At 45.9% G+C, this 10,278-nt stretch overlaps 1 protein-coding gene across 1 annotated transcript in view; it reads left to right on the forward strand.

The window, feature by feature from the left end:
- Positions 1-4,725, forward strand: part of Kif5c (kinesin family member 5C) — a 168,215-nt gene extending 163,490 nt beyond the window's left edge. Inside the window, exon 26 of the mRNA XM_059260454.1 lies at positions 4,465-4,725. The gene's annotated coding sequence lies outside the window, so the exon portion shown is untranslated. The remainder of the gene's footprint in view (positions 1-4,464) is intronic.
- The last annotated feature ends 5,553 nt before the right edge of the window (positions 4,726-10,278 follow it).

Below are 10,278 nucleotides of genomic sequence, written 5' to 3' on the forward strand. Positions count from 1 at the left end.
GCTCTTCTTCCAGAGGACCCAGGTTCAATTCCCAGCACCCACATGGTGCCTCACAACCCCTTGTAACTCCAGTCCCAAGGGATCTGATGCCCTCTTCTGGCCATTGAGGGCACTGCATACATTTGGTGGACAGGTAGACATTCAGGAAATACAGCCATTCAAAATAAAATGATTTAGAAGGTTTTTAAATGAAAAAGATGAGTGCTAAAGGAATGGTTAATAAAGGTAATGGTGGGCACTACAAACGGGATGCTTTTATGATTGATGTTTATCCATCTGTCTAGAAATTATTCTCCACATAATGCAGAAGAGGCAATATCCAGATAGGACATTGTTGAAGATGACTTATGTGGTTAGCTCCACCCCTGTTTAAGATGGGAAGGAGCCTCTGAAAGAAGCAGATCACAAAGCACATTTCAGTGACAGCAAGGTGACCCCCACAGGTCAGGAATGTGACTCTGCTCTGCAGTGGGGCTCCCATGGCAGTTCCTGGGAGGAGGTCTCTCTCCAGGTCTCCTGTCCCTGGCTCTGAGCTGTACCTAAGTTTTTCCCAGACCCTCTGAACTGAAGCATCCTCGGGACAAAGTGAACGGAAGAATATCTGTCAAAGCAGTCACTGGCGACGTGAGTGTGGCAGGTAGGATCCTGAGATTTGTGACAGCCGTGTCCTGTAATGTGTCTAACGTACACAATACACTGAACAGAAGTATAGCTCTGACACCTGAGATGACTGACAACGTGGGGTCCCGACAAGAGGTCTCTTGAGCTATGAGATTGACACCCTCTCCTCAGCAAATCTGCAAAGAAAAACACCACTTTCTGTGTGGTTAGTTGAGCTCAGAATCATGGTTTGTTTTTGTTTTTTTTCAAGACAGGGTTTCTCTGTGTAGCTTTGCGCCTTTCCTGGAACTCACTTGGTAGCCCAGGCTGGCCTCGAACTCACAGAGATCCGCCTGGCTCTGCCTCCCGAGTGCTGGGATTAAAGGCATGTGCCACCACCGCCCGGCCCAGAATCATGTTTTAAAAGCATAGGTTTACTGTTAGAGGTGGCTCCTTCCTGTCCCTTCAGTGGCAAAGGCTGGAATTCTGCATTTGGTCTACTTTCCTTGCGAAAGGTGTGCTTTGGTTTGGTTTTTGAGTCCCAGATAATGTAGCACTTTCCAAACCCTCACCATATCCTTGATGGACTGAAAAAGATTCTCACACTACAGCTCTTAAGAAGATATTTATGCATAGTCAAAATGTTATTCCTACAGAATGTGTAAATTAGGGAAATCTACAAACTTATTTTGGATGACATGTGACAGCATCAGGAACTTAAAATACCCAGAAAGCCACAGAAAGCAGTCAATTAATTCGAAAGAGCATTCTGGCTGTGTGCCAGACACTATTTTAAGTGCTTTACATGTATTAATCCATCTAATCCTTCTAATAACCCCACGAGGTAGGCACGGGCTAGATTCTGTTCACGGGTGAGGAAAGGGTACAGAGAGGTTAGGTAGCTTGCCCAAGTTCTCACAGCCGGCAAGAGAAGGAGCCAGGATTTAAAATCTAGTTCCAAGGCTTGTATGCTCAACAGCTAGTAAAACTGCCCCTCAGAAGAATGATTGTGTATGTGTGTGTTTCACAGATAGGTAAATAACCAGCAACCGGCCCTAGCCCCCCCCCCCCCACCTTTTTAAAATTAAGAATGTATACAAAACTTTATACTTGAGTAAATTCTCACAGGAATTGAAGATGACCTTATCATTTTAATCATTTCAACCAGTCAAGAAAAGACTTGGAATGGTAAGGAGGGGGAACGCAAGGGTGCCTGTGGACACTGAGCTCTGGGCTTGTAAAGGAAGGCTGCACTTCAGCAGCACCCTTGGCCCTGGCAGACTTTTGTTAATACATAACCCACTCAGAAGTGCATCAGTCATTGTCATAACCTGCCAACTGTGTGTTTGTAAAAATGTACCATCGTGCATGTTTTTCTCTTCAAGACAATAATCTTTGCTGCATTTAAAGTAAAAAACACAGTTCTTTGCTTAAGTCAGAAGGACCAGCACACTCCTGCCCTCCCTCCACCGGTTTCCAAAGAAGGTCTAGTGCTGGTAGACGGTGGTTCCCTCGTCCCCATGGACATGGAAGGTCTTCTAGAGGCAGCCCCGACAGCCCCTGCTGAAAGCTGCCGCTCCACCCCCTGGCCTGTCATAATGATTAATTGGATTTCATTTTAGGGCTTAAGGTTTAGAAAAAGCAAACATGCCAATCATACCACACATGTGTATGCAAGTCCAACTACAGGAAGGGGTGGACATAAAGTGGGGTTCCCTTACAAGTTCCCCACTTAGCCACAAACTCCCACTACCTGTGCCTGTCCTGTGAGGACTTTCCTGATGAGCTGTTAAGGATTGGCCAGGGCAGACTGGCTCCAGATAGTGTCTGGCTGAGGGGATGCTAACTCCTTCAGCCAGCCCCAGCTCTTAGCTCCAGCGTTCTTGTAGATACAAGATACTCCTGGAGTATAGCTCATTGGGCAGTGATTCTACAGAATTATTCCACGATAGAAAGGAAGATGGACTTGACCCTGGAGCCAACTCTGAGTTTCTGCTTGGCCAGCTACAGGATCATAAGCAAGCGTTTAACCTTGCAGACTCAAAGACCTCATGTAAACACTCAAATTACTAAGATTTAGCTCACTGCCGCCTGTATATTTCTTTGTGTTGTAGGGGTCAAATGAGAATCCATAGGAAAGTATTTTGTAATGGTGCTTCAATAGAAGTGAGCACTATTATCACAGCCATTTTAGGAGAAGACATTTTCACCGTGAACTCCAGCTGTTGCCTTCTATGTATCTCCCCCAACACCTAGGAGAAGAACAGACCATAGAGGCGGCATTGGGAAGCACTGACTTCCTCCACCCAGTGAAGTCAAATCTCTTGCCCTCTGTCTAGAGGCTTCCTTATTCTTCTCTGGTCAGCTGGGGGTGCTGTGACGAAGTGCCATAGACTGGGTGACTCATAAATAATGCATCTGTTTCTCGGAGGCTGGGTGTCCACAATCAGGATGCCAGGGTGGATGGGGTCTAGTGAAAACCTCCAAGTTGCTTACTTTTGACTTCTCTGATGTCTTAACATCACAAAACGGGTTCTCTGGAGATCTTTTTATAAGAGCACTAGCCCCATTCATGAGGACTCCAATCTAATAACCTAGTTACCTTCTGTGGTGGTTTCAATGAGAATGGTCCCCCCATAGGCTCATATATTTGAATGCTTGGTCACCAGGGAGTGGCACTATTTGAAAAGATTAGGAGGTGTGGCCTTGTTGGAGGAAATGGGTCATGGGGGGGGGTTTGAGGGTGGAAGGTGGGAATTGGGAGTTAAGGATGGGATTTGAGGTTTCAAAAGCCCACACCAAGCCCAGAGTCGCGCCCCCCCCCCCCCCGCCCCAAGGATCAGGATGGAAAACTCCCAACTATTTCTCCAGCACCATGTCTACCTGCTTGCCACCATGATGGCAATGGGCTAAACCTCTGAAATGTAAGCAAGCCCCAACTAAATGCTTTTTTAAATTATGAGTTGCCATGGTCACGTGTCTTCACAGCAATAGAATAGTGACTTAGATACCTTCCCACAGGCCCCAGCTCCATATACCATCACACGGGGATTAAGTTTTGGCATATGAGTTGGGGAGTGGGGGTGGGAACACACAAACGATTGCACCTCCCCACCCTCTTTCTGCTAGAGGAAAAGCAGCCGTTAAGATGTTACATGGGTAGAGCACTGTAAATAACTGCAGTGAGGTTTCAGGCTAGTTTCCATTCTGTGCCTTGAGGCTTTTCACTCCAGAGATCTTGTCAGGATTTGAGACCTGACCTTGGATTGTGGGCAGAGTCCATGCAGTTTCCCTTGGATGGAGGAGGAAGCCTGGCAATCACAGTTAATGTCAGGAGATGAAATCCCAGCATGATATCCGAAGGAGTTTAGCAAGTTCCTCACAGGGAAACTAGGGGCACTCAGGTGTCATTTAACGAAGTTGCACACAAAGCATGTTCTGCTCTGCCAGCATCTCGAATGTTTTCTATAGCAAGACCAGGTGAGGACTCCCTTCCCAACTCCACAGACACAAGTAATTGTCCACCGGCCCCTGTGCCCACGGGCTGCTGTGCATAAATCTATAAGATAACTGTGGTCACAGACTTTGTTCTGTGTACCTTGTCTCTGGAAACCTTTGAGAAACCTCATGTACCAGGAGGTGGAGGAACCTGTCCTTGTCATACTTTAGACTCCAGAGGACAAGTTTCCTCTATTATAGTCCTTGATTGTAAATGGACGGTTCTTTGTCCTAACTGCACAGTCCCAAATAACTGACTCAGAGGTTGAATATTACTTATACATGCTTGGTCAACAGCTCAGGCTTATTACTAGTTAACTCAGACATTTTAAGTTAACCTGTATTTCTATTTATGCTTTGCCACAGGGTGGTACCTTTATTAGCATGGCATGTTCGTCTTCTGATCCCTCTGCGTCTGGCTGGCAACTCCTGACTCCACCCTTCTCCCTCCCAGCGTTATCAGTTTGGCTCTCCTGCCTAATCTTATTGTGTTCAGCTATTGGCCAGTCAGCTTGTTTATTAAACCAATCTCAGTGACAAATCTTCACAGTGTACAAAGGGATTATTCCACAGCATTTGACTCACCCATCTCAAAGGTTCAGGTTGGTAGCTGTTACTGAATGCCACTCCCAAATTCCCCCAAGAATTGTAAATGAAATAAACAGTGCCTTTCAAAGTGGCTTTCATTTAATTATGTGGAGCAGATAAATTGAAGAGCTCTTAAAGAACACCTCAGCAAGTGTGTAGAGGCAACTTGAGGACCATCTGGCAGACGATAGAACAGCAGGATGGGAAGGGACCATGCAGAGCCATCTAGTTCTACTCAGGTCAAATGGCCCCACTCACTTCATGCATGTGGTCAGTGAAGGAGTCCAGGCCCAGAACAAGGGCTTCTCCTCAGGGTCCGTTCTGCTGCATCAACCTTTGTCACATCGAGATGGAAGCTGCACTTGCAGTGCAGAAGCACCACAGCATTGGAAGCCTTTCTGACATGACTGGTCACATCAAGATGGACATCTGCTGTGGAAATGCCTTGCCACCGTCATCAGCTGAGTGTGTACTATGGGCCAGGGATCTTGGGGCAAAGAGTGATTCTAGGCAATTTAGATAACATCCCAGTAGCTGCCTCTCTCCCTTGGTGAATCAAATGCTCCAAACACCTGGCTTGTAGGGGACCAGCCTCCACATTTATTTACCCCAGGGACTTTTGAGGAATGAGGGATAAGAGACTTAGTTAGAAAGAGGAGAGAAAACGCAGGATAGACTCAAGTGGGTCTGGATCCTTATCCACCAGCCCAGAACTTTATTCCAAAGGTCTGTTTATAACAATGCCAAGGAGTGGAGCGAAAAACCTCCCCCTTGCTAGTTAGACCCTTACAAACACCTGGTACCCAGGCCCGTGGTCCAATCAACCTCCCATGCAGTCCTGCTGGGGACAGCCACTAGGAAACCTAGTGGGCTCCAACACTGGCTCAGTAATTGATAGTGTTACGTCATACTCTGAGATTCTTTCCACAAACATTTGAATACAGTACTGGTAGGTTTTGGTCACCTTGTCACAAATCTCAACATATCTGGGCAGAGGGAATCTCAGTTGAGGAACTGCCTCCATCAGGTTGGCCTACAGGTACGTATGTCTACAGGGCATATTCTTGTTTAAGGATTAAATTGGGAGGGCTCACTGGTGGTGTAGGGCGATGCCATCCCTGAGCAGGTGGTCCTGGACTGCATAAGAAAGCAAATCGAGCAAGCCTTGAGAGCAAGCCAGTGTGCGGCATTCCTCCGTAGTCTTTTCTTTAGTGCCTGCCTCCAGGCTCCTGCCTTGACTTCCCTCAGTGATCAACTGTAAACTGAAATAAACCCATTCCTCCCCAAGTTGCTTCTGATCATGGGATTTAACACAGCAACAGAAAGCAAAGAGGGACAAGCGTCCACCTTGCCTTCAGCAGAATTGGGGAACACGACAAAACCAAGACTTCATTTTTCTCAGAGCAAATTGCAATCTAGGCAGCAGCACGCTGTAAAGTGATGTAGGGTCTTCCAATGCTGAAAAGAAAATACGGTGGGAAAGGCCTGTGTAACTGAAGGAGCCAGCTGTAAAGGCTCCGGAGGAAGCATCTGGCTGGAATATTAGTGGGAATTTATAGAACTTTTTTTACACAAAGAAGCTTCTCCATACTAGTATGGAAAACAGTCCTTCCTCTACTTACTCAATATGGGGATGATGCATTTGGGTTGCCTTTGAAACTAACATAAATCAGAGTGCTCAAGAGCAGATTAGTGGGTTGAGGAACACAGCACCAGGAGCTGGTGATGTAGCTCAGAGGGATACTGTGCCTGTGAGCCTTGGGGGTTGACTGGAGGACTTCAAAAAATGACAAGCGGAACACCGAAAGGCATTTGAATATTCTTGTTGCCAGATCTGTGAGCAGATCCCGAGTTGGCAGCCCAGGCTCCCATGCTGCTCTGAATTCAAGGAAAGGAAGGATGTTCCCAGCCACTGGACTTTAACCAGCCAAGCAAATTCCCTCTGGTCCCCAGTGGGACTGTGAAGAGTAAGACAGACGGAACGATATAGCAGTGCTGGTTTCTGCTCATCTCAGGAGGGCCCACCTCATCTTTTTTAAGTCCCCTCAAGGATACAGAGCTACAGTGTGCCACCTTGAAAATTCTGCAGGCTGGCCTAGGACGTGAGATGTATGCCCAAAGCACTTTGGGAAGGTTACTTCAACTATTTTTTTTTTTTTTTTTTTTTTTTTTTTTTTTTTTGCCACATCAGTACTCTGACTAACATCTAAAATCTTAGGAAACTCAATCCTTGGCTGTCCTTGGTACACGTGGCGGGTTTCACAATCAGTAAGAGATGATTCTGGATTTTTTTTTTTCCCATCACTGTCCAGCTGACATTCCCAGGAGCCCTGGAAAGGTTGCTTTAATAATCACTCCTGCTGTGTCTGCAGCCCCATTCTCGCTTAGACCCAGAAAGGAAAGAAAGTGGTTCTCCAGGTGGGGACCATACAACTGCATGGCATTAACGCGACTCCTCCCCACCCCTGAAGTCCTAGGTCAGTGTTCACTGGTCCTGAGGGTGTGGCATGTGTCACATTTCATAGACTTGTCACATGAACATGTGGCTGACTAGTTTCAGCTCTTCAAAGAGTGATACTTGTGGTGATATTTTATTTGTACTGAAATGTGATTTTATTTGTACGTTCATAAATAAAGTTTGCCTGGAGATCAGAGGTCACATACTGAGCCAAAAGCAGAAGTCAAGCAGTGGTAGCCCACACCCTTAATCTGATCACATAGCAGGCAGAGTCTTTGTGCGGTCAAGGACACAGCCAAGGGAGGTGACAGAGCCTTTGATCCCAGTACCAACCATAGAGACCTGGAGGTCTGTATAGACAGGCAGTGACAAGGAAGTCATGTGTCTGGGCTTAGAGCCAATGAGAAGACAGAACAGAAAGGCAATAAAAACACAAATCAGACAGGAAGAAGCTCTCTCTGGGGAAGCTACTGCTGATGGTAAGCTCAAGTTAGTTATGACTATTGTTCTGATCTCTTTGGTTATTACCTCTGTATTTGGCTCTGTGTTTCTTATTTAATAAGACTTTAGAATTTTATCTACAGATGCTAAATGTAATTAGAGGGAATTAAGTGGGGAGGGAGAGAACACCACAATACCAAATCCATTTGCAGGGTCTGGGGTCCTGGCTGAGGACTCTGAGCCTTTAGAACAGTGCCTGGTACAAAGCAGCCATTCATTAAAGGTTAGTTATCATTGTATTTTACATCTCCCAACTTCTCATTTAAACTCAAATGCTTGGATGCAGAGCCATGGAAGCTAAATCCTAGATTCTTGGTTCTTTCTGACCTGAATCTTTCTGGCTATTTCTCTATAGTACTCCCATGCTAACTATAATTAAATGAGTGGTTTCTCAGTGCCCAGAATGCTACACACATAGTCTCAACAAAAAATGTACCAAGAGCAGAGTGTGGTTGGTGCACGCCTTTCATCCCAGCACTCAGGAGGCAGAGGCAGGCAGATCTCTGTGAGTTCGAGGCCAGCCTGGTCTACATAGAAAGTTCCAGGGTAGCTAGGGTTATTCTAGAGGGACTATGTCTCAAACAATACAAAAACAAAAACAAAAGCATGCCCTGGGGCTCATTTTTAAAAGATTCTGTCCCTCTTTAGATATTTTTTCTGTCTTTCAAGTTTTATTTATTATGTATAAAGTGTTCTGTCTGCATGTATGACTGCAGGCCAGAAGAGGGCACCGGATCTCATTACAGATGGTTGTGAGTCACCATGTGGCTGCTGGGAATTGAACTCAGGACCTCTGGAAGAGCAGCCAGTGCTCTGAGCCATCTCTCCAGCCCCAGATATGTTCTCTTTTTATTCATACTTCATTATTATTATTTGTGTGTAGTGTATGTGTGTGTGCAGGTTCATGTGGAGGGGACACTTATGCACATGTGCTGAGGCCAGTGGTCCATGTTGGGTGTCTTCTTCAGTTACTACCCACCTTATATTTTGTGATAGGGTCTCTCACTGAACCTAGAGTTCAACGATCAGGTCAGAATCTCCCTGTTTCTGTTCCTCTAACCTCCTCCCCAAGTTCTGGGGTTACAGACCCAAGCGACCATGCCTGACTTCTCCTTGAGTGCTGGGCATCTGAATCCAAGCCCTCAAGCTAAGCAGCAAACACTTTACACACTGAGCCATCTCCCTTCCTCAACTTTCCTTTTATTATTCCATCAGAGGACTAGAGATTGAGAAAAGGATGGAGCTCAAACATAATTTCCCTAGACATCGGGAAGAAGAGTATTAAATTGATCCATTTGCAAGAATTACCTGGTTCATCCTAGAATCTTCAGACACCCTTCAGTGGTTTTTTCCCTTTCTCCAGATCTTTAATATCTAGTAGACACAGGTGGGCTCTCTGCACTGGCAGCCAAGGCAATGCAGCCAGGGCTCCATTTCCTGAGCCTGATGCAAATGGACCGCTCCAACGTTTCCCAGGCTTTATTTCACCCACCCTCACAGCAGCACCAGACCTCCAGGTTTCACAAACTACTTTTCAGCAACGTTCCAGCAGAAATCTTGTCAAGTTTGGGGGCTTCACCTTGTTCACGCAGAAGAGATAGCCCATCAAGAACCATGTGGGCTGGAGAGAAGGCTCAGGGGTTAAGAGCACTGGCTCTTCTTCCAGAGGTCCTGAGTTCAATTCTCAGCAACCACATGACTGCTCACAACCATCTATAATGGGATCTGATGCCCTCTTCTGGCGTGCAGGTGTACATGCAGACACAGCACTCATACATAAAATATATAAATAAATAATTTTAAAATTTTTTTTTTTTTTTAAAGAAACATGCTGAACTTGTGCTAGTGCTGAGAATAAGTGACTGAGTACTCATCCCTAAATGGCACATCTTCTTCAATACCCTCCTCCCTGGCTCAGAGAATAATGGAGAGAATGTAAGAGCCAGATGATGGAGAAGGGCATTGTGAAGTGCAGACTTCTGGCCTTGATGATGGAGAAGGGCGCTGTGAAATGCAGACTTCTGGCCTCAACGTAGTTATTGCGCTCATGAACTCTTACAAGCTGTGGTTCCCTGCACACACCCTACACAAGGTTAATACAGCCAACACAGGTAGGGGAGGTGCTCTCCCAGCCCCACTCCCTCTTGAGGAGCTGTTGGCAATTGACAGCAGCCGGGGGAGGACAATTATTCTTTTGTTTTTAAATGTGTGGCCACTGGTAGATTTCCCATGCTTCAGTGAGTAGCCCCACCCCCATCCACATATGGGCAACACTAACTGGATTTAGTGGGTCATCCAAAAGAAAAAAGGAAGAGGAAAAAAGAAAAGAAAACATGAAATCGGGAAGGGACTGCGTTGGGGGAGAACTTGGGGGAATGGGTGAATATGATAGTGTTTCATTGTAGACATGTATAAAAGCCTCGATAATAATGAAAAATTATTATATATATGTATATGTATGTATGTATATCATCCTAACCAAACAAAAAAGAAATATGCTGCAGGTAGGGAGAGGAAGGGGAGAGGGAAGGGGAGTGGTGAGGGGAAAGGAAGGTTCTGGGGTAGAATTGTGTTTTCTGGAAGGTTTTCAGCCTTTCCGGGTGGCATCACTCCCAAGGCTGTCCCAGCCATAA

The sequence above is a fragment of the Peromyscus eremicus genome, chromosome 4, assembly GCF_949786415.1.
Source record: "Peromyscus eremicus chromosome 4, PerEre_H2_v1, whole genome shotgun sequence".
NCBI classification, from domain to species: Eukaryota; Metazoa; Chordata; class Mammalia; order Rodentia; family Cricetidae; genus Peromyscus; species Peromyscus eremicus.